This window comes from Priapulus caudatus, unplaced genomic scaffold (genome assembly GCF_000485595.1).
Source record: "Priapulus caudatus unplaced genomic scaffold, Priapulus_caudatus-5.0.1 Scaffold754, whole genome shotgun sequence".
Classification (NCBI taxonomy): Eukaryota; Metazoa; Priapulida; class Priapulimorpha; order Priapulimorphida; family Priapulidae; genus Priapulus; species Priapulus caudatus.
The window spans coordinates 98,708-104,587 of NW_014577815.1; the positions used below are offsets into that span (position 1 = coordinate 98,708).

The 5,880-nt window shown below is 43.7% G+C and overlaps 1 protein-coding gene across 3 annotated transcripts in view; it reads right to left on the reverse strand.

The window, feature by feature from the left end:
- LOC106813311 (zinc finger CCCH domain-containing protein 10-like) overlaps window positions 1-5,880 on the reverse strand; it is a 20,363-nt gene that overhangs the window by 7,848 nt on the left and 6,635 nt on the right. The window contains exon 2 of one of the 3 annotated variants that reach the window (XM_014817420.1): window positions 2,804-3,013. The exons of the other annotated variants lie outside the window; for them this stretch is intronic. The gene's annotated coding sequence lies outside the window, so the exon portion shown is untranslated. The remainder of the gene's footprint in view (window positions 1-2,803; window positions 3,014-5,880) is intronic. 3 annotated transcript variants of the gene reach the window in all.

Genomic DNA, 5,880 nt, shown 5'->3' on the forward strand with positions numbered 1-5,880 from the left:
GAGGGTACATCACTTCCACCTCCCTCGCCAGCTGAGTCCCACTTCCCTCCCTCCTGGCCTGCTCACCTCCCTCCCTCCTGCCTACCACTTCTACTCACTCCCACTTGCCTTCCACTTCACCTCCTTACCTCCATCCCCTCCCCTGCCTTCGACCTTCCGCTTGCCCTACCTCCATCTCCCATCCCTTGCACACCATTCACTATCGCAACGACCTAATTGTACCCGTTCCGCGCTCGCATACACACTGTTATTAACGCTTTCTTCCTGTTCCCCGTCTCAATTTACGTACTCTCTCTCTCTTTATCTTACTTTCTCTCCTCTCCCTTCACTCTTATGTTATATAATTTTTTTTTTTAAACAGCAATGATGCCTTTTACTGCTCCCATGCAATAATACTCATTCCTATGCCCCTGAGTCGTAAACAGCCATAGAAAATAATAATAATATAGTGCATCTCCTAAATATTTCTATAGGTAACAGCTTATGTTCGCATACCTGGTAAATGTGATACGCCACGGCCATAGCTACATGTATATGTTAAGATTCAAGATGAAAAAGTAAATATATATTATATGGTACTGTCAGGGCTCGAATTAACCGACGGCCAACCGACGGCAATGTGCCGTCGCGTGACTCTTACAATCGCCGTTACTGCCCTGCTGAAAATCCAACACCGACGACAGCAGTCTTCTGTCTATGCCCTTTTGTGTAATTGCCGTCGGTGCCGGCTTATAATCTACTGCCCTAGTTTCGTTTTTAGTCGCAGTCAACATAAACTCGTGCGGTGCGTGCTGTAGCTGCAATGATGAAAGCTTAAAACCGTAGTCGCAGGAGGCGAATAATAACAGCATCGGATATTAATTCGCTGCCTGATGCAGCGGCATGTAAAATTTCTTTGTTTACTGTACACTTCCATTAAGCAGAGGGTGTAGCGTCCGATGGTTACAGGTGTAAGCTTAATGGGCGGCATCAATTGTTTTGCTAGGCATTAAAAGCAGACGATGATGTTGAATGTAGCTAATTTGTTATAAGTTTCCTTTATTTTACAAAGTGCCTTTGCTGCCCTCTCAAATTTTGAGGTTGCCTTGGTGCCCTTTTAAACTTGCCTTCTGTGTCCTTCCATTTTATAGAGAAAAATTTCAAGGCGATTTGCTGATTTCTCACACGCCCTAAAAAAATTGCCTTGCCCTTCTCGTCGCTTAATTCGAGCCCTGGTACTAGTTACATATGCAAAGTTACATGAGAATAAAATCTAATTTAAACTAGGCCTATAGTTGCCGCGAGATGGCGCGTGAAAGTGTAATCAATAATTATATTGTGCGCCCATTTACTACTTTCAAATCATGCGCTGTTTTTACGAATCTCCATTCGCTGGATTTCCCCGGAGCTCCGCCCACTTTAAAAATAGTGCTAGCATTGTGGCAGTGGTATCCTGAGTGTACAAAGGTGCACTGCATGCAGTTTGAAAGCAGGCATCCCATGATACATTCGATATTGGAGTCGAAGTTAGCCGAACGCTATGCGCATTGGGAATCTGTACGTCACAGGTCAACAAAATGGCGCTCGAAATATCACCGCTCGTCACCTCGAAATTTTGTAACCGGTTATAATAGTTTAATACAGAGTATTGTGATACATTGTAAGTCCCAGGATAGCGGAGAAAGGTTCGTGTTTAGAATAAACCCAGTTTGGAAGTTGTAGTCTCGATAAACATACCATAAAACCGCCTAGTCCGAGATTCCTCTGACCAATGCCCACACCGACGATTTTGGTAGATTTGGTGTGGGTTAGATCAGAGCAACTTGCCTATACAAAACGTGGAATTTCTACAATCCCGCCGAGGATGGCTGTTTCATCGCTCTAAACTCACAATTGGGGCTATCAATCAAGACCTGACGCACATAGATCGAAAATGGATAACTTATATGCTTGCTCGCGTTGGTAAGTACACTTGTACTCTTTTACCTTAGTCGTATTTCGATTTGAAAATTTGTTGCTAACAATTTCCCTCCGACATCGGCCATCCATCGTGCATCCAACTGCATTTTGGGAAACTACCACGCTACCAAAATATGCTACTCTGTTGTTTCCCAAAATGCAGTTGAATGCACGATGGATGGCCGATGTCGGAGGGAAATTGTTAGCAACAAATTTTCAAATCGAAATACGACTAAGGTAAAAGAGTACAAGTGTACTTACCACCGCGAGCAAGCATATAACTTATAAGTTATCCAGTTTTCTATGTGCGTCAGGTCTTGATTGATAGCCCCAATTGTGAGTTTGGAGCGATGATACAGCGATCCTCGGCGGGATCGGAGAAAATCCACGTTTTGTATAGGCAAGTTGTTCTGATCTAACCCACACCAAATCCACCAAAATCGTCGATGTGGGCATTGGTCAGAGGAAACTCAGGACCAAAACGGTTCAAGGATAGAGAACATGGGTCCCAATAAAACCAATGTCATTTACATCAATATAAATATAATATTATATCAATATAATAGGTTAGGGTTATGGTTAGGGTTAGGATTAGGGTTAGGGTTGGGGTTAGGCACATTGGTTTTATTGGGACCCATGTTCTCTATCCTTGGAACCGCCTTGAGTGAATCACTCAGAGAGAGGTTCCTCCAAAGAAAAGAATAGGCTCGCGTTGTAACCCTATCCTGTGTTTGGGTTACATTATTGTATCTAATGTTTAATTCAGTACGGTACTGAATAAGCTGCGTATATTCGGCACCACGCTGGCCGTGTATTGTCTGTCGTGTGAACGCAATTTCGAATTGCGAAACTGTAGTGCGCTTACCTAGACTGGTAGACGTTCGCTACACGACGTTAGTGTAGCGTGTGGAACTGTCGACCGGGTACCAGCCTATATTATACCTAGCCAGCTAAGCCTCGATTCTCCTGTGCACGCTCCGGGTTGTCTTAGCACGGTATTTCAGCCGAATTCAGCACCAGATAAGTACGGAACCAGCGAGGCCGTGTATATCGTGTGAACGCAGCTATTGGCTCACTACAATTGACACCATAAGACAATTTACAACCATTTGAGTTACATCACATCAAACAATGAACATTTCCTACAATAAATAATCACACGCTAGATACAAGGTATACATGTATACAAAGTATACATACCAAGTGGCAAGAACTGGTTGCACTTTCAATAGCTGAATGAGGAAGACCTTAGGTGACAAGGTACCGCACACGAATACGCCGTCACTAACTTGTCACGAGAGTTGATATCACAGGTAAACCACGTTACTTTATATAGGCATGCGCAGCGCTGCTGCAGCTACAATTGAGCAGCTACGCAGGTAATGATAAATACATGCCGCAGTGCAGCAGCTGCCAGAATGAGAAACGAGCATGAGCGACCCAATCAATAAGTGTCTGCCTGCAATGAACTCACACCACTCACCTGTCATTCATCACACACTTTTCATCGGCAGTATGCAATATTGTACTGATGATTAATTTCAATACTACTACACATAATACAAGCAAATACGGTTAACTGACAAACAATGCACAAGATAATGTCGATTATGTGAAATCAGAAAACTTCTTCATATGAGATATATATATATAAGTGTTGAAGAAACCACGCTCACAATCAACTCAATGAACAAAACAAGATATTTAAGGGCCATTGAAATACTTAAACTTAGCACGGAGCTGCACCTTACCAGTTCACATGCAGAGATGCCAACACTTTTCTGAGCAAACTGTAGTGAGGATGTCTGAAATCTGTAGTCGTGGTGACCCGAGTATGCTAGGGGGGTTCGGGGAATGCCCCCCCGGAAAATTTTTGATTCCGAGATGCAATTTCCTGCATTCTGGGACCCAAAATGACAGTAAGTTTACACTGATGTTTGCTGCTAAATACATGTAGTTATTTTCAATCATGTTATATCAATGTAACACTGAAACAAAATAAAAATCGTAGTTGTATGCAAACTGGTCGTAGTGGTCAAAATGCAAACGAAGTGTAGTGGTTGGCATCTCTGCACATGGCATCACGGCAATAACTGGAAACCTGGCCGATTTCAGCAAGATTTTAAATCCACGTTTAAGACTAAGTATGGTTATTAAATTTCCGTGAATTATTTGATGCTTACATCTAGCAATTACTAACTTGTATATACGAAATAACACCGTTGCTATATTACACTTCCTTTGTAATTCTACTAAACTCCATGAATATAGAAAATGACGTGTAGTATAAATATATGCACAAGTTAACTTATAAAAAGTGCTGAAAACTACACAAGTATTCTCCTCTAACAAATGGGCTGAACCGTTTGTCAATATAATACTAGTGCCTAGCAGGGGATCTGGAAATTAACCTGGAGCTGTATGCAATTACCCATTATTGTTCTGCAGTCCAACAATATTACTAAAGCACCTCATATATACACTCCCGTCACTATAGAAACCACCTACAGAACGCAGTAGGGTGGTCTGCATTATACCCGAGTATGAAAGAGTAAACATAAATAATAAATTTCATAAAATACTTATTCTTAGCTGGGAAGTTCAATCTCAGACTATTTATAGGTCATAACAAAATATACCGCAGCATCCCTGCGAACTCAAGATATAATGTAGCCTCTAAGTAATGCAGGGTAGACTGGGTAGTATGATATACTAGGGACACGATTCAATATGAATCGTGATACACAGACAGACAGGCGGCTTTATGGTGCATTTTTCCAGACTAGAACTTCCAAACTGGGTTTATTCTAAACACGAACCTTTCTCCGCTATCCTGGGTCTTACTATGTATCACAATACTCTGTATTAAACTATTATAACCGGTTACAAAATTTCGAAGTGACGGGCGGTGATATTTCGAGCGCCATTTTGTTGACCTGTGACGTACAGATTCCCAATGCGCATAGCCAGGGCTAGACTTTAACGGTGGCACGGGTGCCAATGGCCATCTGAAACGGCGTCGGGCCACCTGAAACTGTCGGGTTGGTGGCCCGCCTGGCCATCAATAAAAATAAGGCCGTGGCTACGCGACCCACTACGCGTCCAGACATCCATCTCACACAGAGATCTTGCGACACGTACACGCATGATTGCGCAAGGGGACGCTCTGCTGATTGCCGAGTGTGTGTGTGTGTGTGTGTGTGTGTGCGCGCGTGTGTGTGTGTGTGCCCGTGCACGTGCGTGTACGTGTGGTTTACTGGAAGCAGATTATGAGAATGTGAATCGCAACAAGAAACAATGCTTTACTTGGCCTAAATCAAAACAGTAGTGCACGTGCAATCCATTCGCTACTCATCAGCTGTGTGGGTTCGTTGCGCAATTCATTTCTCCACGAGTTCAAGACAAGTGCGTACATACCAGAGTATGAGTACAGGTGTATATGTGCATAGGTGCATATGTACTCAGGTGTATATGTACTCAGGTAACATACCAGAGTGTATGTATAGAGAGGGGTGTAGGGATGATACACTGTAGCGACAGGAAGGGTGTAGGGGGAGGGGTGTAAGGATGATACACTGTAGAGACAGAGAGGGTGTAGGGGGAAGGGGTGTAGGGATGATACACTGTAGAGACAAGGAGGGTGTAGGGGGAGGGGTGTAGGGATGAGATACACTGTAGAGACAGGGAGAGTGTAGGTGGGAGGGGTGTAGGGATGATACACTGTAGGGAGAGGGGTGTAGGGATGATACACTGTAGAGACAGGGATGGTGTAAGGGGGAGGGGTGTAGAGATGATACACTGTAGAGACAGGGAGGGGTGTAGGGATGATACACTGTAGAGACAGGGAGGGGTGTAGGGATGATACACTGTAGAGACAGGGAGGGGTGTAGGGATGATACACTGTAGAGACAGAGAGGGTGTAGGCACTGTAGGGGGAGGGGT